This window comes from Bufo gargarizans, chromosome 5 (genome assembly GCF_014858855.1).
Source record: "Bufo gargarizans isolate SCDJY-AF-19 chromosome 5, ASM1485885v1, whole genome shotgun sequence".
NCBI classification, from domain to species: Eukaryota; Metazoa; Chordata; class Amphibia; order Anura; family Bufonidae; genus Bufo; species Bufo gargarizans.
The window spans coordinates 43,617,297-43,644,819 of record NC_058084.1 but is presented as its reverse complement, the minus strand read 5'-3'; positions in this window follow the sequence as shown (position 1 = coordinate 43,644,819).

Below are 27,523 nucleotides of genomic sequence, written 5' to 3'. Positions count from 1 at the left end.
CGATGGCAAATTGGTTGATAGAACTACCATTCAGAGTTTTTCCCCATGGTCACTCCCTCCATATTCTTTATATCTTTCCTCCACTCCTTTATCTCCAAACATATCCAATGCAAAGACATGCTTAGGCCCCTGACATGGTTTGAAAGCTTGATCTGTGCAAACCCTCCCCCCGGAAATGCATCTCCCTTATGTACAGGAGACTCACCTCCCCTGTTTCTATGCCTAAACCGTCTTTCATTGGCTCTTGGGAGAGGGACCTGGGAACACAATTTACCATAGACGAACAACAACGCCTCTCTATTGAACCACAACGGATACAAACTCCTTACCAGATGGTATAAAACTCCAGATGTAACAAATGTTTCTCCTCCTCGGGTTCTGACGCATGCTGGATGGGTCCGGAAGGGGGACATTTTATCATGTCTGGTGGTCATGTCCATCAATTTTATCATGGTGATCTGAAATATTCAAGCAATGCAATTTAATTTGCAAAACTCTAATTTCCCCCTGTCCCAAACTAGCTCTCTTGGGACTCTACTCTCCCTTGCTTAGCTCCTTACCCTTAAAACTTTTCAAAAAACGATTGACAGCTGCTCGTCTGCTAATACCCAGGCATTGGTTGTCCCCTGACCTTCCCCTGCTCCATCACTGGTTTAACAAGATTGATTCCATCTACAGGTTTGAAGAACAGTCCGCTTGGGAGAACCACTCTCACAGAAACTTCCAAGCTCTTTGGAAACTATGGCTGGACTTCAGGAAATATTCTCTGTGATTCTAAACCTTTATGGAGATATAACCATTTGATGCAGAATGTGTCCTTGATCCAATGTGCAGACTCGCCTGTTCGTGTTATTGTTACTTGTCATAATATCATCTAATGTAAGGTGATGCTGTATGACACAAATACATGTCCATCACCATTTGCTTGTACTCCTGCTCTTATGGATAAAACAAAATAAAAAATCTATAATAATAATAATAATTATTATTATTTGCACCTATCCACCATGGCATGGTGGCCACTTTTGGATGGCAGTCTACACTAAACGTTACCTCTTATGGTGCCAATTGGCATCCAATACATTTCGACAAAGCAGGTTTCAAATAAATACTGAACCCACTCTGTATACCACCTTGCTTAGTGCTAGCAGGCCTCAAATAAATACAGGTAGAGAAGGCTTCAGCTTTATACTACACAAATTTAAAGTCTACCTTGATAACGTGATCATTGCAGCCAAACACTGGCCTCAGCGGTGCACTGATGAAACCAGTGATTGGCACAACGGTCATATGTATTCAACTTGATGTCACTGCTGCAGCCTGTAAAACAGAGTCCTGCCAGGAGAACCGGAGCAGTGGGTTGGGATCTGCCAGGTGAGTAATCATCTATTATTAATTACTGCAAAGAAAAAAAAGGGGGGTCAGTCAGCACATCCCAATGCGCAGGCGCACGTTGCTATGGCTGAAAAGACAACATAGAACAAAACATACAATGCAACAGCTCTCTGCAAACCAAATAAAGTACAAAAATGCATTATAATTGCTAATGCTATGCTTATAAATTAGAGATGCTTGGCAAATCATTTTGTACAAAATCCTTTGAGCCCGTCTGCCACACGTCAAGTAGATCTTTGTAAGACGGGAACCTAACACTAAACTACCTGTTATGTGCCATGACGGCTACCATACAATTCAGGGCGTGTAGGTTCCACATGCATGCTAGGCCCACTTTAATTTTTATCATCTTTGGTGCCAAAAAGGCCACCATTATATCCAGGGAATGCAGGTATCAACATGTATGCCGAGACCACTCCACACCTCTCCTGGTGCCAAATGGCCACCAACGAATGCAATGAGAGTCCACCCTATACCTTTCCTGGTGCCAAATGGCTTCCAGTGAATGAGGGGGAGCTGGCCAAGCTATATACTCGCACTAATTAAAATCAGCCTATGGGGCAGACGAGCGGGTCAGGAGTGCACGACTGAAGTGACGTGCGGCAGACGGGCTCAAATAATTTTGTACAAAATGTATTTGCCAAGCATCTCTAATTTATAAGCATAGCATTCGCAATTATAATGCATTTTTGTACTTTATTTGGTGCTGTTGCATTGTATGTTTTGTTCATTATTAATTACTGGTTGATGTTGAAACCAGACAACCCTTTTATTAGTTCCAAAATTGTGTGCTGATTAATTTCCTTATATATCTTTATAAAAGTTAGAAATATGAATTTCTGCTATAGAGTTTCAAATCCACCGTACTGATACATACTGTAACTGGTTGACAATGCAAGATGAGCATACTTGCCCTGCTGATTGTGCAGGCACAGCACAGCTTTTGTGCGGGATTAAGGCTACATGCACACAAACGTTGTTTGTTTCCGTGTCCGTTCCGTTTTTTGGCTAATAGGATGTGGACCCATTCATTTCAAAGGGTCCACAAAAAACGCGGACAGCACACTGTAAGCATGCCCGTTCCGTTGCCCCGCAAAAAAAAAAAAATTGTGCATGTCCTATTTTTTCCTAGTTTGCGGACAAGAATAGGCATTATTACAATGGATCCGCAAAAAAAAAAACTGATGCCATATGGAACATCATCCGTTTATTTTGCCAATCCGCAATTTGCGGACCACAAAACACATACGTCGTGTGCATGTAGCCTAAGAATGGAATATTTTGATAGTTTAGGTTTTTATAGATGTGAAAATAAGGCTCCATTTACACATCCGCAATTCCGTTCCGCATTTTGCAGAACGGAATTGCGGACCCACTCATTTCTATAGGGCCGCATAATGTGCGGCCAGGATCTGGAATTGCGGACCCGCACTTCCGGGTTCGCAATTCCGATTCCGAAAAAAATCTGCGGATCCGCAAAACACACACGGATGTGTGAATGGACCCTTAGGGTCCATTCACACGTCCGCAGAATGGGTCCGCATCCGTTCCGCAATATTGCAGAACGGGTGCAGACCCATTCATTTTCAATGGGACCGGAATGTGCTGTCCGCATTTGCGGATCCGCACTTCCGCATCCGTGCTTCCGTTTCCGAAAAAAAATAGAACATGTCCTATTCTTGTCCGCAATTGCAGACAAGATTAGGCATTTTCGATTATAGTGCCGGCAATGTGCGGTCCACAAATTGCGGAATGCACATTGCCGGTGTCCGTGTTTTGTGGATCCGCAAAACACTTACGGACATGTAAATGGACCCTAACAATTATGTTAAATGTTGTTTAGAGTTTTTTTTATGTAGTAAATGGAAAGGGGTACTTCTAATAATTTTTTAAAGGAGTGTTTAAATTAAATGCTGGTGAGCGGACAGTATGGTGTTCACAGAGGACAGTATGTGGATGCCATATATTGTGCTCTGGGGCCTTTTTATTGATGATATCTTCATACTTTGGAGTGACCCCCAAGGACAGCTTCCTGGAGTTTATTAAAGCAATTAATGTGAATGACATCTGGATGTGCTTCACTTATGAGATAGATGATAGTCATATGGCATTTCTAGATCTTGACATTGCCTTACAGAATGGTACCATACAAACTCAGACTTATAAGAAGCCGACAGCTACCAACAATCTTTTAAGGGGGGAAAGACATCACCCCCTCAGTTTAAGATGTGGTATACCAAAAGCACAGTATCTGCGTATATGCTGAAACTGTTCCAATAAGGAGGACTTTCATCACCAGGCCAGGGATCTACAGGCCAGATTCACCAGAAGGGGATATCCAACAAAAGGTGCTAAACAGCACCTTTAAATTTGCCTTCAATAAGTGCAGTATGCCAGACCGACAGGGGAATTATACGTGAGGTCACGGTGTGAGCATTAGGTGGGCCGAGGTAAATACAGTTCTGGTTACTCACGGTAGTACAACCATTTGTGGTGGTACAACCATTTACTGTAGTGTTAACTGAGGAATTGGAGACTGAGACAAGGATGGTGCAATCCAACTTATACCTTTTACTGAACGTTGCTCCTAGTAACGGTTACATCCAAGAACAAAACAGTCTCTAGTACATCCAGATATGAAATACAGTCTTTTTAAGATGGACAGAGGTAAAGCTGCAACAGGTCCACTGCTCATAGGTGTGATGTCTGTCTCTCAGGCTATACATGATATAGGTTTGTAGCCTTACTGATAGAGGACTTCTACGCTGGTCCCTGTGATCCCAGTGCAGGTTAGTGAGGCTGTCGGAGGCTGGTAAATCCTTCACTTTTAACTCCAAAGGTCCTAAGGCGCATATAGCGATGGACGTAACCCTTTGGGTCTCTGTTCCTTTAGTGCTTTTTGGATTAATATCCTTTTTCTGAAGCTAAACTTCTATCTGATGTCCACTAACTCTTAGCAGAGTTCTGAGCAGGATGTGGACGACTTCAGCTCAGGGCTGAAGACTGAAGACCCCCAAGACTAGGCCGGAGCTGGGCTATATATATGGGATGTGTTGCCTCCACCTAGTGGTAGGCTCAGTGTAATGGAATCTAACACACCTGTAGGCAGGGATTATGCATAAAGATGCACTGCAGAATAAATCAGGTTATATAAAGCGTACAAAGCATAACACTACAACTTTGCAGTACCCACGTGGGTAGTGGGACACTGCATAAGGATAGGACGGAATTGTTGGATCCACAATTAAACATGAACAAGAACGCCACTATAGATAGAAAACATGTCATGCGCATCATAGGGACCTATAATGATCGAAGTAGAAAGGTGCGGAGAACCTTATTTAAATACTGGGATCTCCTCAAGATGGACCCAGATATAAGAGATGTAATATCAGATTATCCAGCCATTACTTTCAAAAGAGTGAGATCATCGAGAGATCAGTTTGTGCACAGTCACTACCAAACCTCTAAAAAACAAGGCACTTGGCTTGAAAGGAGACCCTTTGGTATGTACAGATGTGGTGGATGTATAGCGTGCACATTTGTGCATGCCACAAAGACTTTCTCGAGAGTTATTACCCAGAAGACATATGAGATCCGTAACACTAAAGGTATGGGGGTGGTGTACCTGTGCACATGCTCTTGCCCTTTCCTGTAAGTGGGTAAAACCATTAGAGAACTGCAGAGACGAATAGAAGATCACCTAGGTGATATTAAACATAAAAGACACACCCCAATTTCTAGACACGTACATGAAATACATGCTGGAAATCCTAGATTCCTGAAGTTCTGTGCAATTGAAATAGTCCGCCTATCCCAAGGGGTTGAGATTTTAAAAAATTGCTTCTCCAGAAGGAGACTGAGTGGACATTCAGATTAAAATCTGTTAATCCACAGGGTTTAAATGAAACTTTGTCATTTACAAGATTCCTTTCATTCTGAGTCACTTTGAGGCCTCTTGCACACAAGAGTGTGCTGTCCCCGTTTCTGTTCTATTTTTGCGGGTTCTGTTTGCAAGCCTTATGCGGAACCATCCACTTCAATGGGTACTCCGATTCTGTATTTCCGTATTTCCGCTCCATTCAAAGATAAAACATGTCTTATTATTGCCCGCAAATCACATTCCGTGGCTCTATTCAAGTCAATAATTCTGCAAAAAAAAACACAATGCATACAGAATTTACGGACTCTATACTCTATACTGACAGGGAATGTCCCACAGGATTGGTGCATGGCAAATGTGGTGCCAATATTCAAAAAGGGTCCAAAAACAGAGCCTGGAAACTATAGGCCGGTAAGTTTAACATCTGTTGTGGGTAAACTGTTTGAAGGTTTTCTAAGAGATGCTATCTTAGAGCATCTCAACGGAAATAAGCAAATAACGCCATATCAGCATGGCTTCATGAGGGATCGGTCATGTCAAACTAATTTAATCAGTTTCTACGAGGAGGTAAGTTCTAGACTTGACAGCGGCGAATCAATAGATGTCGTGTATCTGGACTTCTCCAAAACATTTTACACTGTACCACATAAAAGGTTAGTATATAAAATGAGAATGCTCGGACTAGGAGAAAACGTCTGTAAGTGGGTAAGTAACTGGCTCAATGGTAGAAAACAGAGGGTGGTTATTAACGGTACATACTCAGATTGGGTCACTGTCACTAGTGGGGTACCTCAGGGATCAGTATTGGGCCCTATTCTCTTCAGTATATTTATTAATGATCTTGTAGAAGGCTTGCACAGTAAAATATCACTGAAGAGGACAGTATACTACTAGAGAGGGATCTGGATAGATTAGAGGCTTGGGCAGATAAGTGGCAGATGAGGTTTAACACTGACAAATGTAAAGTTATGCACATGGGAAGGAATAATGCAAGTCACCCGTACATACTAAATGGTATAACACTGACAGGGAAAAGGATCTAGGAATTTTAATAAACAGCAAACTAGGCTGCAAAAACAGTGTCAGGCAGCTGCTGCCAAGGCCAATAAGATAATGGGTTGCATCAAAAGGGGCATAGATGCCCGTGATAAGAACATAGTCCTGCCACTTTACAAATCGCTAGTCAGACCACACATGGAGTACTGTGTACAGTTCTGGGCTCCTGTAAACAAGGCAGACATAGCAGAGCTGGAGAGGGTCCAGAGGAGGGCAACTAAAGTAATAACTGGAATGGGGCAACTACAGTACCCTATAAGATTATCAAAATTAGGGTTATTAACTTTAGAAAAAGGATGACTTAGGGGAGATCTAATTAATATGTATAAATATATCAGGGGTCAGTACAGAGATCTATCCCATCAGCTATTTATCCCCAGGACTGTAACTGTGATGAGGGGACATCCTCTGCGTCTGGAGGAAAGAAGGTTTGTACACAAACATAGAAGAGGATTCTTTACGGTAAGAGCAGTGAGACTATGGAGCTCTCTGCCTGAGGAGGTGGTGATGGTGAGTACAATAAAGGAATTCAAGAGGGGCCTGGATGTATTTCTGGAGCGTAATAATATTACAGGCTATAGCTACTAGAAAGGGGTCGTTGATCCAAGGAGTTATTCTGATGCCTGATTGGTGTCGGGAAGGAATTGTTTATTCCCCTAAAGTGGGGAAAATTGGCTTCTAGTTCAGTTTTTATTTTTTTGCCTTCCTCTGGATCGGCTTGCAGGATAACGGGCCGAACTGGATGGACAGATGTCTTTTTTCGGCCTTATGTACTATGTTACTAGAATGCATCCGTATGTCTTCCGTATCCATTCCGTTTTAGCGAAACCATCTATTGAAAATTTCATGCCCAGACCAATTTTTTTATGTACTTACATTATTATATGCTTCCGATTCTTTTTGCGATCCGCAAAAAACGGATCACAAACAGAAGCCAATCCAAAAAACCGAATGGCAAAACTGAACGGAAGCAGAAACATTACTAAAACAAAAAAAATGCAGAAAAACTGATCCGTTTAAAATGGACCGCAAAATACTGAAAGCCATACGGTCGTGTACAAGAGGCCTGAGTATGTTTCACAAAATAGCCACAAGAGTAAAATAAATACAGTTGCAAGAAAAAGTATGTGAATCCTTACGATTTCTGCACAAATTGATCTTTATCTAAGTCACAACAATAGACAATCACAGTCTTCTTAAACTAATAACACACAAAGAATTAAATGTTACCATGTTTTTATTGAACACATCATGTAAACATTCACAGTGCAGGTGGAAAAAGTATGTGAACCCCTAGACTAATGACATCTCCAAGAGCAAATTGGAGTGAGGTGTCAGCCAACTGGAGTCCAATCAATGAGATGAGATTGGAGGTGTTGGTTACAGCAGCCCTGCCCTATAAAAAACACACACCAGTTCTGCGTTTGCTTTTCAAGAAGCATTGCCTGATGAGAATGATGCCTCGCACAAAAGAGACCTACGATTTAGAAAAAAGCCTCTCAGGCTATGAGCTGAGCGCTGTGATTGGCCAGCGCTACAGCATAGGAGAAGGAGGCGCCGGCAGGTTCCCCTGGGTGGAGCCTACCTATGAAGATACCGGAGGAAATAACGGGAGAACGGAGTGGCGCCCAGGTATAACAGTAAGTGCAGGGGGGTCCCTGGGCGCCGCTCTACATGCCTGTATAGTCACTTTAGAAGTTTTATTCTGGTGAAAGGTCCTCTTTAAGTTCCAAGGAACCGTGAGTGACCAAATGTGTGGCAATCATTTATGTACGCCTCATCATACCCCTATATTGTGATAATTGTCTCTTTTTGCATTATCTGATATTCAAAATGATTTTAAAAAAAATCATTTTTTTTTTTTTTGATGTGGGATATTTTAATCTATAATTATTAAAAGTGATGTTTTAAAGGGTATTTTTGTTTTGCTCAGTGACAGGTAAAACATATGTGAACCTGCAAATGCCACCACTTCTCATCTCTGTTAGAGAAAGCAGAAATGAAAAACAACTATGCCTAGGATCATAGTAAGGCCACTTTCACAATGTCAGTGTTTGGTCAGTGATTTCCATCGGTGATTGTGAGACAAAACCAGGAGTGGAAGTTACACAGAGATAAGGTATAAGGAAAAAAAATTGCTGTGTTTCAGAACTGTCCCTGGTTTTGGCTCACAATCATTGTGGAAATCACTGATCAAACACTGACTGTATAAAAGCAGCCTAAAGCTAAATTGTGGATTTAGGCTAGGTCTACACAACGACATTTGTCGCGCGACATTTTGTTACACTAATGTCGCGCGACAATTTTTATAATGGCAGTCTATGTTGTCGCACTGCAACATGCAACATGCTGCAACTGCGACGCAACAGTCGCAGAAAATCCATTTGAGATGGATTTTTCTGCGACTGTTGCGTCGCAGTCGCAGCATGTCGCATGTTGCAGTGCGACACCATAGACTGCCATTATAAAAATTGTCGCGTGACATTAGTGCAACAAAATGTTGCGCGACAAATGTTGTGCCCTATCTGTCGGGCAAAAAAAATTTCGTCGTGTAGACCTAGCCTAAGAACAAAGAAAGCAAGAAAGAAAGTTAATTGGGGTAAAGGGTACACTACAAAGTAATGCAACTGTAAAAAAAGGAAGTAAAAAATAAAAGTGGCAAAGGGGAGGAGAACTCCCATCCAAGATCAGAAGGGCTGTTCAACCAGGGCCCCCAGATCTTGTCAAGCTTGTCTAGACAATGGCCCTGATTTATCATGCATTCACTCCAAAATTCTCGCTTCAAAAAGTCAGGAAATGGGGCTTTTGATACTTTTTGGTCTTACTTGCACAAAAATGTACCATATTTTTTGCACTATAAGTGTCACGGCTGAGGATGGGGGAAACCCTCAGCCGTGCGATGCCAGGAGATGTTAAACGCTGCTTGGCCAGGACCACAGGATTAGGGAGCAGGTCACCTCCTATCGCGTCCCTAACCTGACCCTAACTCCTAACCTGCATGGGCCGACCTTTAAGGTAGGAGGACCCATGCGCAGGAACCTCGGATCCCTGACTTACCCTCCGACCGGTCCCTAGGCTAGGAGTCAGGGTAAGACAACCTGTTCCTTCTGGACATGGAGGAACAGGAGTCTCACTGGCCAAGCTGCAAGAAATGGGGAACAAATGCCAGCCCATGTATATGGCAGGTGCTGCATTAGTTCCAGCCACCTGCCACAGCCTTGCTGACTGGATCCGGGTGCAGGCAGCTGAAGTCCACAAATACTCAGCACAAACTCATCCACACACCGGAACCCAGATACATGGCAGCACAGAACATATGGGGAAACAAAAACAGAACATCACACAGACTTAGCATAACTTAAATCTATGACCAAAGTGGTTGCTCTCACAGGTAGATGGAAAACACAGGAGGCTGCTCCAGCTAGCAGGGCTGAAGCAACCTACTGAGCCCTGCTAGAGAGAGAGGCTATATAGGCCCAAGTGGCCACACCCAAGGGTTGGACACACCCAGTGCTACACACACACACACTGGAAAGGAAGTTAACCCTTCCAGCACCACAGAAGGGAAAACAGACATATAGGGGAAATGCGCACAATACTTGAAACACAGTGCACACCACACACACACCTAACATAATAGCAGTCAGTTGAGACTGCATGCCAAGGCAGCAAGCTGCCTAGGCTACGCTCAGGCTGCTCAGCTGCCAAATACCAAAACTAGTTGCCTGCGGCAACCACAAGTGAGGCCACACACCAGCGGCCCTCACCCGTGGCTGAACGCCCATATAAAACCGCAGGCAACCGCATGCGGTCAAGGAGTCACGGTCATGGGCATGGCCGTGACACTCCCACCCCTCAAAGCCCCCCCACCAAAAAAAAAAAGGAAACTGGTGAGGAACTCACACAAGGGGATGGGAGAAGGAAACGTCCACTCTCCGGACATGGTTCCCAGGAGGTCACTGTCAGCTGCATCCTCTCCCAGCTCACACTAGCCAGTCCAACGAGGCCTGCAGCCCGCACCAGCGACAAGGGAAAGGAACCACAGAGAGTGGACGAGGGGACTCTCCACTAACGTCCCCACTCCAGTCGCTGCCAGCAGACACTCCTAACCAGCACGCAGCCGGACCACTTACGGAGTGCTGCCAGCAAACGACCAGAGATGGGAACATGAAGAGGGACGAGGGATCACCAACACGGACGGTACGGTGGCGGGGAAAAGCCACCATCCGTGCCGTTAACGGTGATCCCCCCGGAACGCTCTCCCTCCGGAGAACGCGCATGCAAGCCACAAGAGCATGGCACTGCATGCTGCACCCTCTTTCGAAGGTAGGACCCTACACCAAAAAACACCAGGGTGAGGGGATAAAAATAACAGGGGACGCCAAACGGACACGGTGAGGAAGTGGCGGGGAAACGCCACTCACCGCGCCGTTAGCGGCGAAACCCCCATAACGCTCTCCCTCCGAAGAGCGCGCATGCACCCCATCAGCAGACGGCGGTGCATGCTCTACCCTCTTTCGAGGGAAACACAGGAGGCTGCTCCAGCTAGCAGGGCTGAAGCAACCTACTGAGCCCTGCTAGAGAGAGAGGCTATATAGGCCCAAGTGGCCACACCCAAGGGTTGGACACACCCAGTGCCACACACACACACTGGAAAGGAAGTTAACCCTTCCAGCACCACAGAAGGGAAAACAGACATATAGGGGAAATGCACACAATACATGAAACACAGTGCACACCACACACACACCTAACATAATAGCAGTCAGGTGAGACCGCATGCCAAGGCAGCAAGCTGCCTAGGCTACGCTCAGGCTGCTCAGCTGCCAAATACCAAAACTAGTTGCCTGCGGCAACCACAAGTGAGGCCGCACACCAGCGGCCCTCACCCGTGGCTGAACGCCCATATAAAACCGCAGGCAACCGCATGCGGTCAAGGAGTCACGGTCATGGGCATGGCCGTGACAATAAGATGCACCCAGGTTTTAGAGGAGAACAATAAGAAAAAAATATTTTTCATTAGCGCTCAGGTCAGACAAGCAGTCAGAAACCCAATATTAATCGGACCTCAGCTCACAGCCCCTATCAGACCCCCAATGTTTGTAAGACCCCAGTAAGACCTCAGATCAGACCCCAATGTGAATGACTCCCAATCAGACCTCGGATAAGAGCCCCATTGCCTCTCATCAGCCCCCATTGCCTCTCATCAGCCCCCATATGAGCCCCCATGCCTCTTAGCAGCCCTCATGCCTATGCGCAGCCACTGTATGTGCCCCCATGCCTATGTGCAGCCACCTTGAGAGCCCCCATGCCTATGTGCAGCCACCATATGTACCCCCATGCCTCTTTAGTAGCTCCCACATATACCCCCATGCCTCGTAATAGCCCTCATATGAGCCCCCATGCCACAGAAAACTTAAAATAAAAAATGTACTTACCTCTCCTGTTCCGGGCGCCGCCGCTCCTCACCTACATCCCGATCCACTTCCTCCTGCTGTCGGCTGTGCTGTGAAGGCTGCGCACAGCGTGAGATCACAGAGCGCACTCACACTGTGCGCAGCCCTAAACAGCCAACAGCCGAGGTCCAGGAAGCGGTGAGTACAGAGACTTCACCGCTTCCCGGTCCTCCGGTACTAATGAGCGCTTCCATAATGGAAGCTCTTCATTAGTATTTGCCCCATAAGACACAGGGGCATTTCCCCCCCACTTTTGGGGGGATAATGCGTCTTATGGGGCGAAAAATACAGTATATGACTTTTTGCTTTATTAAGCCACTCACTTCAGTTTTGTTTTGAAATATGGGTGCGTAAATGAGCGTGATTAGCTATGTTAATGAGTTTCACTCCAGATTTATCACTGGGACCTTTTTAAAAAGTCGCCAAAAAAATAACAATCTCACTCTAGTAGATGGATGGATCAGGATAATTGGAGAAGCTTTTCTAGACAAATGTGTTAGGTTTAAAAATAATAAAAATGTATCAAACAACATGCAACATTTGATAAATGTGGCATAAAGTACGCAAACACAGATTCAAGCAAAACTGACTTGAAAACATTCCCCTCGTAATATTCCCCCCCCCCCCAATGTTTTAGTAAGGCATCCACAAGCTATAACTTAATCACTTATACAACTTAAAGCAAAACTTTTGCATTGCAGGGTATGGTGCACTCGGCACTACCGTTTTACATAGCAGGCCATTGTTATCTAATTACATGGCAGGACTTGAGCCTTCAGTAGACCCTTGAATACAATGAAAACTGCTTGACATCCCACCAAAGAAACCGTGGCTGCCATTGACTGCAGAATCTAAGTGGTAAAATGACTGGGATCAGAGTTATCTCTGATCTCGCCTATTGCAGGCAGCAGTCATCTGTATAATGCATCCAATGACAGTAAAAGGGTTCAATATTTTCCACTGTTGGAGGAGCTGAGTTATATGTATATTTAGTATAAGAATGATACAGGCAGTGGCCTGAAAAAGGTATGTCCTGGAGACAGCAGCCTCTGATGTTGCAATGTACATGATATGCAGTAATGGCTTAAAGCCTTCGAAATGCGTGAGTAAGGATCACTTGTAAAGAGATGATTTCTCATACTTGGCTCCGTTCCTTTAGGTTATAATAATATATTACCAAACACTATGAAATGGCGCAGCTGTAAGGCCAGGGTAACCAGCAGACGCTTACTGCACCTTACAGTTCCGTTTATAGTGTTATATTGTAAAGTTGGCAATCCCTTCATAAGTAATATCGAGAGCTGGCAGGGTTGCCCAAGGCAATCTGCCCTGATGTCTGTGTCATCACGTGCTGTTAAAGAGAAGCTGTGCTTTCATCTGGATTGTATGTTTTCGGAGGAGCACTTTATTTTCATGGTTTGGGTTTATTTGAAATACCGTTTAGCAGATGTCACTTATTGTCATATACGTGTTGCCCAAGAAAGGTTTCAAAAGTCACCAACCTTTTCAGTCTACAGCTGAACCGGAATAGACATTTTTGGCCTAATTTGCGCCAAAAAAAAAATACAAACATTACAAATCAAAAATGGTGATTTGTTTTACCTACTATAAAAAAAAAGTCACATGCCATAAACTTTTCTGGCTATTTCTCTTGATTTGCAACATTTTAATGCCAATAACACGAAAATGGGGCTTTTTTAAAACAGAAATGCGTCATTTCAGTCAACCCCTGCTGGACTGCACTTGCGAGTTTTGAAACATATTTGCGACTTTTGAAGCATATTTGCGACATTTCCACTGGTAAATTGCGACTTGTCTGAGACTCAGGACTTTTTTTGTTATTGTTTTGCTGAATATCAATTTACTGACAAAACTCTGTTGTTTAGATCATTTATATTAGATGAAAATAAATGCATCCTGTTGTGATAAGGAACAAGGTGCCATGGTAGATGATAGATACGTGTCATCGAGGTACCTGGCCTTGGTGAAATGAACCGGTAGCGTTTTGTCAGTATCTCTAGGTTACTGGCACTTGCTATCAGTAGTTTCGCTGCTGACTGCAGCTGATCCGGGAAGAGCAGGGAGGAATGACTACTCCCACATATCCAGGCCAGGTTTTGGCTGGCCTACATAAGCCAGGAAGCCCAGGAGAGCTGGGGATGGGAGTGATAGACTGTGAGTAGAGCTTGGTGGAGTTGCTTCAGCAGAGAGCCTGCTAATGCCAAGTCTCTTCCCCCTCAGGCTGGTGGAGGAAACGAGGAACTACAGAGGTCTGTGATTCAGGTGATTTCACATTGACTGTATATTTTTTGTGTTTACATGCTGTAGTAAACAAATTTTTGTTGATACTGTTTTTGGACAAAATAAAAAAGATTATTTGGACTGTTTCCAAAGTTGCCATTTGAGCTGATCACCACACTGTCTTAACACTTACCGATTACTTGTTCCCACTACAAAAGTTGCATCTTTCTGGCATAAATGCAACTTTTTACACAAAGCACCACCAGATAAGCAAGCTAAATTGTCTGCCAAAATTTGCATAATTTCAGCCAATAAGAGGATGATAAATGAGGTGTGATATGTGCCAATTTTTTTGCCCCACCCACTTTGACATTTATAACTATTATTTTTAATTCTGTTTCCTGAAAAATGATTATGTTCCACTTTACAACTACGTACAGCAGTACATATAGTTTATATATATATATATATATATATATATTATTATTTGTGGTCATGGCTACGACCAAGAGATATCCGAAGAACCCTAGGGAGAGAAACCACGGGAACAACCTAACCCAGCTAGGCGTGTCTCAGCTAACTTGACTAAATGGCTTGTTGTGTGCCCTAAGCCATGATCGTGGGTAGGCCTATAAGTGGGCAAAAACCAAGCCAAGTAGGGTAGAAAAGGAACTCAAATGGAATGTGCAAACTAATCCCCAAGCCAACTGCAGGGCATCAGGGATCTAGAGCGAAAATTCGGGGTGTGTGAGGCAAGACCAGAAGGAGACCTACAACCCATCTTGTGGATGTCAAGGCCAGAGACATACTGCTCAATATTGCGGATACTGCCCCAAAGCGGAATGGAATGGAGGACCGGGAATACGTTGTGAAATGGATCATGAAAACCAACTGAACCTTGTAAAGTTTTGGTTTCAGTGAGAGTACTGGCAATGCCCTAGCCTCAGGAGATCGTGGGACCGAAACCTAACTGCCTAGACTAGGCAGGAATGAGGGCCAAAAATAACTATGTAGATAGGAAGAGAATCCTTGAATAGTTCCCCAGACAACAGCTATCTGCTAGCTGTGGTCCGCGCATTGTTCTACTGTGTGCCCCTGAGAATCGTGAAGACCAACCTACTATCTGAATCTGCGAGGAAATGCTGGACCTTGTCCAAAACCAGATTCAAAGTGGTTGTAGGGAGTCTGAGGTTAGTGCGGAAAGAAGCTACAAAGCCATAATATACAAGATTCTGTCTATGACCTCCCATGAGTGAGGGAATGCAATTGCAATGAAGCTACCTGCGAAAATGAATTCCTGGTTGTGGTAAAAAGGCAATGACTTTGCGCGGGGACCTGGTTGACAAGATATGATCGACTACGGTCAGAGACTCAAATGCTAGAGGGAATTGACCTACTTATTCCTCCTCTGGCAGGACCTGAACGAAACATGTTCACACCATAGGTAGCGTAGTGGTAGGACCCCTTGCCATGCTGAGAACCGTGACGTGGTGCTTGGGGCTCCGATATCTTCCTGACAGGAATATATTGGCAAAAGTCTCAGCTTTTAATATCTGCATTTATGACTAGCCAGTATAGTCAGTGGCATATCCGTGTGGTGCATTTTTTCTGTGATTTATGATTATATTTTCATCCGCACAATGCTCCGTTTTGTGTAGGATGCCTTTGTGGTGCATGTGGACCGCGCCGACATCCTCCACCGTATGCAAAATATTTTTTGCTGGGGATAGTCGTTTGCTGCGGTCCACATGCGGTGGGGCTGCTCCCCCAATGAAAAACACGCTACAGTGTTAGGGGTTGAGCAGCTCCCCCAGATTTGCCACTATATTTCTGTGTTTTTGTCTTGTTTTATATGTAGTGTATGTGCCTTCACCTGGCATTCAAACACTCTTTGCACCTGGTAGCCTCCATTACATAGTCTGATATGGGTGTGGCTTACAGTCTGGCTTTGTTCACATTGCACTAGTTGTCCTGCTAGGCGGTTGTGTGGAAGCCTGGCTGTGAGCTGGATTACATCACCCTCAGACCTTGTTCACACCATAGGTAGCGTAGTGGTAGGACCCCTTGCCATGCTGAGAACCGTGACGTGGTGCTTGGGGCTCCGATATCTTCCTGACAGGAATATATTGGCAAAAGTCTCAGCTTTTAATATCTGCATTTATGACTAGCCAGTATAGTCAGTGGCATATCCGTGTGGTGCATTTTTTCTGTGATTTATGATTATATTTTCATCCGCACAATGCTCCGTTTTGTGTAGGATGCCTTTGTGGTGCATGTGGACCGCGCCGACATCCTCCACCGTATGCAAAATATTTTTTGCTGGGGATAGTCGTTTGCTGCGGTCCACATGCGGTGGGGCTGCTCCCCCAATGAAAAACACGCTACAGTGTTAGGGGTTGAGCAGCTCCCCCAGATTTGCCACTATATTTCTGTGTTTTTGTCCTGAACGAAACATGAACAATGAAAGCAAGACGAAATATCTGCATAAGACATGACAATGATGCTGTAGGGCGAACCGGACCAGTTTGCGGTCAAAACAAAGTGAGCGATCAACATGGATTATTAGGAATTTAGGGAAGCAGGTATGTATGTGATACATACGGGCCAAATCAGCCCAGATGCACAGATGGACAACCAACCAGGCAATCAGCCCAGCAGGACTGAAAACAGTCATCGGGCCCCCGAAGCCATGGGGCCGAAGCTGTCATCGGGCCCCCGAAGCCATGGGGCAGAATTTTTTTTTTGTTTTTTTTTCAAGAAATGATAACTATAATAAGTGATCTGAATAAGATGCAGTTGAAATTAAACCATGAGCCTGACCGATGTGGCAGGCGATACCTAAGATAAACTACGTGGCCTGAATAACCTGCAAGGCGAAATATCACTAGAAACGAGACCTGACCGACGTGGAAGGTGACCCCCAACATGAATTCAACTGCATGACTTGAAAAGACAAAAGGGAAACGTGACAGAAAATGGAGATAATAACTGACATTAACTAAAATCAAACCTAAATAACATAAGCTGGCAAGCAGGTAAAGATGTGAGCCATTCAAAACCAAAAGCATAGCTGCCCAGGTGGACAGACAACCATTGGTCGGACCCCTGAAGCCATGGGGCCGAAGCAACCACCAGGGGCCCATGGGGCCGGGCAGCGAACCTTAAGAATTAAGGACAGCTGGGGAAAAGATTGGGGCTTAACCCGACGGGTTTAGTACTCAACCGGAACTCGATAACCTAGAAAGATAAAAGACATAGGGTAATGCTTCTTGATGAAATGAGGCTGAAATGAACCACAAGTACTAATCTGTAAAATATAAATGACCAAAAGAAAACATCTGAAAGGTGTGCCATGGAAAATAGTATTAGATGGCTGTATGACCTACCAATGTCGATGACAATTGTGAAATCCTCTAAGCTAAGAGCCACTCCAGCGAGTCTCTTATGGCGGGAGCCATGCGTGCGAGTCTCTTATGGCGGGAGCCATGCGTGCGAGTCTCTTATGGCGGGAGCCATGCGTGCGAGTCTCTTATGGCGGGAGCCATGCGTGCGAGTCTCTTATGGCGGGAGCCATGCGTGCGAGTCTCTTATGGCGGGAGCCATGCGTGCGAGTCTCTTATGGCGGGAGCCATGCGTGCGAGTCTCTTATGGCGGGAGCCATGCGTGCGAGTCTCTTATGGCGGGAGCCATGCGTGCGAGTCTCTTATGGCGGGAGCCATGCGTGCGAGTCTCTTATGGCGGGAGCCATGCGTGCGAGTCTCTTATGGCGGAAAAAAGTATAAGATGGCCGGGCGAACTACAAGTGTCGGTGGCAATCGTGAGGTCCTATAAGCGAAGAGCCGCTTGTGCGAGCCTCTTATGATTTTTTTTTTTAAATAAACCACTTATGCAGCACCAGAATGCCTTGGGGACTTTCATAACACTGACCCCCTCCAACAGCAAACCTGGGACACTAACCAGCCTACAACCATGTCGTACCCCTAACAAACAAAACATGAAAATCTGTCATGGGGCCCCCGGAGCTATGAGGCCGGATCAGTCATAGGGCCCCCGAAGCCAGAGGGATGACGTTGCGGTGACGATAAGTAATTAAAACGTAAGCCGGACCTGATAGGATATGCAGAGGCTTGAATGATTGGATTGGCCAGAAGGTGGCCTAAGGAACATAACTGCCAACAGGCGTTGAAAATATAGACATTAGTAATCCGAAGCACGTGCATACATAAAACACTAACCACCGCGAACCATGAAACGTAAACATGAAATTTAAACAGAGATGGGAGAAAAACAAGCCTGAGGCATTGCAAGTTCGCCAAGAGAAGTCTCTTATCGTGACAAACAAATGAACAGCTTGTGAAAACACAGCAGGAAACTTACTCCTATCGGCCCACTGACCTCCGCTGAGGAGCTGTTTGGTGAACTGGGGCAGGAGACCAATCTGAGTGAATACGAACCAGAAGTAAAAGGAGACCAGTCTGAGTGATTATGTAACCAGGATTAAACAGAAAGTAGGCCTATGGAATGTAACAGACCACCGAGGAAAGGAACGTAAGCCGGAAAAGAACGCAGTTATGTATGTCGGGAGAGAGGTACCAGAGCGGTGGGTGCAGACTGCCCCGGTGAGATTATTGAGTAAAACCATGACGTAGCAATGAACAGAAGAATGCAGCTTTGAGTGGGAGCAGAGTACAACACATGATGTAACAACAAATGGGTGAATGGAGCTCTGGATGTGAGTGGTACCTGAAAAACATGGTATAGGCGCAACTCTGAGTATGGGCAGCGAATGAAAAGCATGGTATAAAGCAGACTTATGAATGCAATCTGAAAGTGAGCGGAGTATCGACGTGATGCGAAGGCAGCTCTAGTAGTGAATGGAGTATAGGACAAGATGTAAAAGCAGACATGTGGATGCAGCTTTGGATGTGAACGGAATATTAACTTGATGTGACAGCAGACATGGAAAGCGGCTTTAGTGAGTGGGGTATACGACCTGGTGTGGCAGTAGAAGTGTGAACACAACTCTGGTATAACAGCAGCTCTGATTGTGAACGGAGCATAACATAGATGTAACAGCGACGTGAATTAAGTTCTTGAAATGGGCCTGGAAAGAACCTGTAACATAGTACATAAGGCCGAAAAAAGACATTTGTCCATCCAGTTCGGCCTGTCATCCTGCAAGTTGATCCAGAGGAAGGCAAAAAAAAACCCTGTGAGGTAGAAGCCAATTTTCCTCACTTTAGGGGAATAAAAATTCCTTCCCGACTCCAATCAGGCAATCAGAATAACTCCCTGGATCAGCGACCCCCCTCTAGTAGCTATAGCTTGTAATATTATTACACTCCAGAAATACATCCAGGCCCCTCTTGAATTCCTTTATTGTACTCACCATCACCACCTCCTCCGGCAGAGAGTTCCATAGTCTCACTGCTCTTACCGTAAAGAATCCTCTTCTATGTTTGTGTACAAACCTTCTTTCCTCCAGATGCAGAGGATGTCCCCTCGTCACAGTCACAGTCCTGGGGATAAATAGATGATGGGAGAGATCCCTGTACTGACCCCTGATATATTTATACATAGTAATTAGATCTCCTCTCAGTCGTCTTTTTTCTAAAGTGAATAACCCTAATTTTGATAATCTTTCAGGGTACTGTAGTTGCCCCATTCCAGTTATTACTTTAGTTGCCCTCCTCTGGACCTTCTCCAGCTCTGCTATGTCTGCTTTGTTCACTGGAGCCCAGAACTGTACACAGTACTCCATGTGTGGTCTGACTAATGATTTGTAAAGTGATAGGACTATGTTCTCATTACGGGCATCCATGCTCCTTTTGATGTAACCCATAATCTTATTGGCCTTGGCAGCAGCTGCCTGAAACTGTTTTTTGCAGCTTAGTTTGCTGTTTATTAAAATTCCTAGATCCTTTTCCATGTCAGTGTTACCGAGTGTTTTACCATTTAGTATGTACGGGTGACTTGCATTATTCCTTCCCATGTGCATAACCTTACATTTGTCAGTGTTAAACCTCATCTGCCACTTATCTGCCCAAGCCTCCAATCTATCCAGATCGCTCTGTAGTAGTATAGTGTCCTCTTCTGTGTTAATTACTTTACACAGTTTAGTGTCATCTGTGAAAATTGATACTTTACTAAGCAAGCCTTCTACAAGATCATTAATAAATATATTAAAGAGAATAGGGCCGAATACTGACCCCTGAGGTACCCCACTAGTGACAGTGACCCAATCTGAGTGTGTACCGTTAATAACCACCCTCTGTTTTCTATCACTGAGCCAGTTACTTACCCACATACAGACGTTTTCTCCCAGTCTGAGCATTCTCATTTTATATATACTAACCTTTTATGTGGTACAGTGTCAAAACGCTTTGGAGAAGTCCAGATATACGACATCCATTGATTCGCCGCTGTCAAGTCTAGAACTTACCTCCTCATAGAAACTGATTAAATTTGTTTGACATGACCGATCCCTCACGAAGCCATGCTGATATGGCGTTATTTGCTTATTTCCGTTAAGATGCTCTAACATAGCATCTCTCAGAAAATCTTCAAACAGTTTACCCACAACAAACTTACCGGCCTATAGTTTCTAGGCTCTGTTTTTGGACCCTTTTTGAATATTGGCACCATATTTGCCATGCGCCAATCCTGTGGGACATTCCCTGTCAATATAGAATCTGCAAATATCAGAAATAAGGGTCTGGCTATGACATTACTTAATTCCCTTAGGATACGGGGGTGTATGCCATCCGGTCCTGGCATACACCCCCGTATCCTAAGGGAATGTAGTAGCATAGGACGTGTGAACGCAGTTCTGGGTGCGAGTAGAGCAAACATGATATACCGATAGACATATGAATGCAACTCTGGGTGGATGGAGTGCAAAAAATTATTTGCCAGTGTAGTGTGAATGCACCTCTGGGTGTGGCAGAGAATGAAATTGGTAGAATAGCAGCTCTAAATGTGAGTGGAGCATAAACATGATGTAACAGTGAACGTGAATGCAGCTCTGAAGCAAGCCTAATATGAACATGTTGTGACAGCGGACGTATAAACACAGCTCTCACAGTGAGCAGAGCAAACATCGTATACCAGTCGACACATGAACGCAGCTCTGGTTGTGAGTGGAGCAAGGTGTGAACACCAGGGTGGTGCGTCCAGAGAATAAAAATGGAGTAACAGTAGCAGCTGTGGCTGTAAGCCGAGTATACAACATGTAATAACAGCCGTGTAATACGGATCCGGCTGTCGGCTGGGTAGGGAATGAGATGTAACAGCCAACAGGTGAACCAATGTGAGACCAATCTGAGTGAATACGAACCAAGAGTAGGAAAGTGCTGGACAATAAAGACGTGCGGATGCAGCATAAAGACATGAAATAAAAGCAGAAAGTATAAATGCCGCTCAGGATAACAGCAGAGCATAAAAGTGCAGCAGGGTTTTTAAGTACATGGAGCAGTGAAATACTTGAAGGCTAAAGATGGTGGTGGCGGGGGGAGGGGGGAGACACGTGGCAAGGAACAGCTACAGCAAGAGGCCTAAACAATAAAAGCTGCGTCCGATCTCCAAACATGACGTCACGTGCAGCCGGGTAACTCTTCCTTTACAGCAACCGGCTGAAGTAACTTTTCATACGAGACGAACAAAGCGAAGTAAAACTTGTAAGATTTATAGGAACCAACTCCTATTACCAACAAACAAAGGTGAAAAGAAATAGAAGCATTTAGCCCCAACAAGCAAACCTGAGGTAGCAGATTCTGAGGCAAAGCCTCCCGTTCGCTAGCAAAGTCGGTTCCGACCGGCCAGGAGAGACGGCCCCGGCCCAACCTACTTACGTAGTATGGCGCATGCATGCTACGGTAGCAGAGAGCAAAATAACAAGCTCCATGCTGCAAAGAAAGACTCCTACCACCAGAGAAGCTAGTCTGCTAATGACACCCAGCAGCAGCTGTGCACCTGAGAAGACGCGCCTGTGAGTGAGGCTGAGGTTCGTATATGAAGAGCCCCCGCCCCTCCCACAAATGCAGGCTGACTAATCAGCCTTACCAACTTATTTATATATATATTAGCAGAAGGACCCCACTTCGCACGGTTATATTTAATCTATTTCATTTAATGTTTGTGTGTTAACAGTGAGCTCCACAGCGGCCTGCCCCCTTAACAGTAATATCCACAGTGCCCTCCCCTTTAACAGTGACCTCCACATTGGCCACCTCTTTTTTAGTGACCTCCACAGTACCCCGTCTCGTTAACAGTGATTTCCACAATAACCAACCTCCTTAACAGTGACCTCCACAGACAGGGGCGTTGTTAGGGTCTCAAAAGATGCGGGGCACAAGCCCCAATAAATATGTTGCCCCCCCCCCCCCCCCCGGCACTTTGCTGTACTTGCTATACAGCAGCACTTACCTGTCACATCCAGAGGCCTCCAGGTGACGTCTCCTCTCTGTCATCATCTGTAGATCTTCTCTGTCATCATCTTCTCCACTCGGTCTGGACAACTTCTCTACTTCTCTCAGCCGCCTCTTCTCTGCAGAGTGTGACACACAGACATCTTAGCTTCCTCACATTCTATCATTATCCCCCAACTGGAGTCCCAACAGAGTTATCCTGCTGCTTGCTGTGCCCCCCACCCGCCCCCCCCAAATACTATCCTGAAGAAACATTACTGCCCCCCATAGTATTAGTGCTCCTCATAGTCCCAGCAATAGTAATTCCCTTCTAGAATGCCCTCATTAGTAACACTGCCCCAACCGTGCTCCTCAACAATGCCCCCATTATTAGAAGAGCCCTCCCATATTAATAATACCCTCACAGAGTCCACAGTAGAAATAAGGCCCCCTATTGTTCCCCCAGTGGTAATAAAGCTCCCTACAGACCCCTCAGTAGTAATAAGGCCACCATAGTGCGCTTAGTAGAAAAAAGGCAGATCTATAAGACCCTCCTATCGAGCCCCCAGTAGTAATAAGACCGCCTATAATGTCTCCTGGATCTACAGTGCCCCCTGCAGTTATACTCCTCCCTCTACCATACAGTCCCATGTAAATAACATCACCTCCTCCCCAGCCGCCTCCAACGCACAATCCCATGTAAACATCACCTCCTAAGGCTACTTTCACACTTGCATTCGTGCGGATCTGTCCTGTACTTGTACAGGACGGATCCGCACCAATAATACAAACAAATGCATCCGTTCAGGACCAATACGGATCCGTCCTGACTTACATTGAAAGTTAATGGGGGACGGATCCGTTTACAATTTCACCATTTTGTGTCAGTGCAACGGGATCCGTCCCCATTGACTTACATTGTAAGTCAGGACGGATCCGTTTGGCTCCGCAAGGCCATGCAGACACAAAAACGCTGCTTGCAGCATTTTGGAGTCCGCCTCCAAAACGAAACGGGGGGGACTTACGGAGCCGAACAAATGCATTCTGAATAGGTCAGCATCCATTCAGAACGCACTGGGGTTAAACTGATGCATTTGGGGCTGCTTGTGAGAGCCTTGAAACGGATCTCACAAGCGGATCCCCAAACGCAAGTGTGAACGTAGCCTAAACATTAAGTCCCATGTACATAAACATCATTCCCCCCACCATCCACTTTCAACATACAGTCCCATGTAAATAACATCACTCCATCCCCCAGCCACCTCTAGCACACAGTTCCATGTCAATAACATCCCTCCCTTCAGCCCTAACATACATCCCAGTTAAATAACTACAACTCCCAGCATTGCTCTGCCTCTTCCTTCACTTACCTCTCCTCATGTACAGACATCACCATTAGGCTCCTTCTCCTCTTCACTCCGGTCCAATCCTGCACTGGTCACATGATGGTGACATCATCCATGTCATCCTATCACAGCCTGTTTTGTTGATCACATGACCTGTGATGTCAGCACAGGTCCTTCACCTCTTCCCAGTGTATTAAATTCAATTGTATTGCCGTTCTGTGTATGGCAATACAGTTGTATCTAGCAGGCAGGCAGGACATTCGGGGCATGGGACAAAACATCCGTGGCCCAGGCCCCAAATGTTTTAACCTAGCGACGCCCCTGTCCACAGATATATAACATGTGAGAGTGAATCTAGACCGCACATCATCACATCCTCAATGCTATGCTTTTGCTATGACAACTGTTTTTCAGCATAATAAAGCATGGCTACTCAGCACAATTTATAATAAATATTACCCTATGCTATGCACTAAAAGCAGTCATTGGTATACAGTTTGATTAAAGAGCATAGGCCCACTTTCCGCTACAAGGTTACATCTTCAAGTGGGGACCTACTCTAACTTTGGAGCGACACTGCACGGCAACCACCGGCGTCCCTGCATCGCGCCAGCCAGTGAGGGGACCCAGTAGCCACACAGCGCCCCCACTGTTCGGCAAAGCCACCCTGGCCCTGGGCCCCAACACTCCACCAGCACAGCAAAAAAGCAGCAATGGCCACCGCTCAGCAACGCATAATGTGAACAGGTGCAAAAAGCTAACCTGTGCACAGACTCTCAGGAACTTATAGACCTTTTTCAGACTCCTGCCGAATAAAAACACCTGGGGCGAATGGGGAGGAGTGCTGATCCAGAGAGGGGGGACAGAGAAAAGACTATGCAAAGTATATAACATGTGAGAGTAAATCCAGATCGCACATCCTCAATGCTATAATTTTGATATGACAACTGTTTTTCAGCATAAATTTTTTTTTTTTATCTTTCTTCTTCATTACTGGTATCAGCTCTCCTCCCATTCGGCACAGGTGGTTTTAATCACAGAAGTCTGCATAAAAGTGGTAATTGACCTGCAGTTCCTGATTGCAATGGACATGTGTTAGACAACTGTTCACATGGTGCAGTACTGCGTGTGACCTTTGTTTTTGTGGCACTTTACAGGTGGGTTGGTGGGACCCAAGGCCAAGGGTGGCATTGTGCGACAGCTAGTTGCTGTTTGACTCCTGGGTCCTGCTGCCTACTAGGGCAGTGCCGCTTTGTCACCGCACTGTGCTGCACCTTTTTTTTTGTCAGAGAAGGTCATACTCAAAGAGACTACCTTGGCGTGGTGAGTAGGCCTATGCCTTTTGATCAAAACGTACACTAATGCCTCTTGTACAGCATGTAGTATAGGGGGCTGTACACTTTTGCATTGCGCTGAGAAGCGAATTTAATTAGATCTAAGCATAGCATTGTGGATGTGCGATCCAGTTCTTTTTTTCTCCCCTTGACAGTGACCTCCACAGAGCTCCATTTCCCCGCCCCCTTACCAGTGACCACTACAGCACCCCGCCCCTTAACACTGACCTCCATAGCGGACTGTCCCCTTAACTGTGACCTCCACCGTTCGTTTCCCCTTTATCAGAGTCCTGCACAGAGCTCGTCCCCTTACCAGTGACCTCTACAGCACCCCACCCCGTAACACTGACCTCCATAGCGGACTGTCCCCTTAACTGTGACCTCCACCGTTCGTTTCCCCTTTATCAGAGTCCTGCACAGAGCTCGTCCCCTTACCAGTGACCTCTACAGCACCCCACCCCGTAACACTGACCTCCATAGCGGACTGTCCCCTTAACTGTGACCTCCACCGTTCGCTTCCCCTTTAACAGAGTCCTGCACAGAGCTCGTCCCCTTAACAGTGACCTCTACAGCATCCCACCCCTTAACAGTGACCTCCACAGCAGCCCACCTCTTTAATAGTGACCTCCACAGCAGCCGCACCTTTATTAGTGACCTCCACAGTACCCCATCTCCTTAACAGTGATTTCCATAACACCCTGTCCCCTTAACAGTGGCCTCTATAGCAATCTGCCACTTAAAACTGACCTCCATAGTGGACCATCCCCTTAACTGTGACCTCTACAGCAGCCTGCCCCTAGGGTGGCCAGAATTCCGGTTTTAGGCCAGACAGTCCGGCTTTCAGACTCCCTGTCCTCCATCTGGCGTAGAGCCTGGATGGACACACGGATGTCCTTTTGAACATCTCACTCTAAGCTGTGTGAGCAGCAGGGAGAAAGTCACCCTCCCTCCACCTGCAGCTGACAGAAGTTGATTTTTACCTTCTTTTTTTTAAAATCCACGTTGGCTGTGGAGTTAAAGGGGGTGTGGGCTAACCGGGTTTAGGGCATGGCTTGGCGGGACCTGGGGGAGGTTTTTTTTAAGTCCGTCTTTTGCCCACTTAACTGTGTACTCCACAGAACTCCGCTCCCTTAATAGTGTCATCCACAGTGCCCTGCCCCTTTAAAGCTGACCTACAGCATTAAAAAAAAAAAATGGCTGGGTTGTTTATGGAAACCTGGTGTAAGGCCCCATGCACACGGCCGTTGTTCACGACCGTGTGCGGGCCGTGGAACCGCGGCCTGGATCCCTGCTGAGAGCAGGAGTGCACGGCGTCACTGGTTGCTATGACGCCGTGCGCTCCCTGCTGCTGGCACAGTACAGTAATACACTGGTATAGATCATACCAGTGTATTACTGTATTGCGGCGGCAGCAGGGAGCGCACGGCGTCATAGCAACCAGTGACGCTGTGCACTCCTGCTCTCAGCAGGGATCCAGGCCGCGGTTCCACGGCCCGCACACGGCCGTGAACAACGGCCGTGTGCATGGGGCCTAAGACTGTGTGTATGTGGAGACTAAGGACCTGCAAAATTCTATTGGCTAATGCATTTTTTTAAATATATATTTCAGTAACGGTACGTCCTAGAGAGCTGAGACCTGGTCTGAAACCTTCAAGGACACCTGATATACCTGTGTGCCAAATTTTGTGATTGTAAATGCAACAGTGCAGATTCCCTTAGCGGACATACATACATACTCAGCTTTATATATTAGATTGACAAATTGGTTGTTAATATGTGATTTAAAAAATTGATAGGTCTCCCTTTAAGGAAATGTGTTTTTCATGCATTGCTTTTTAAAGTAGCTCTATCCATATGACAAGCAGCAGGTTTGTATTAATTGGCATGAGCGCAAATCATAAGATAGAAATTCAATTTAGTTTTAGAGATAGATGACCACTTTAACACTGCACTGGTTCGGTATATAGCAACAAGGATAATTGGCTTTCAAGATAAGAGTTGAGTTTGATCCAAAACAATCTGGAACAGATGGAGATTGCAGGTGCTGTTAATTCTGATAACGCTGGTAGAATATTGCTTCTGGTGAACATCAAATTGGAGAAAATTTATAAATTTGACAGACTGAGTTTTCAGGAACTGGAAAGGGTATCGGGAATTGAACTTTTTAATTTTTTTTTTCAGTGAGAGACAAACCCCCTAGAGTCACACAAATGAATGACAAATGGATAATCAAAAACTCCAAGGGAGAGGAAAAATATACAAACTGCTATAATTTAAGGGTGGTTAATAATACATATGAAGGGTTTTAGAAAATCCAAAGGATGTGAGGTAAACAGAAGGTCATCCGAGATGACAAAGTGAGCAATGGGAGAGGCAGAAGAAAAAACTGCATGGGTAACAGTTTGCT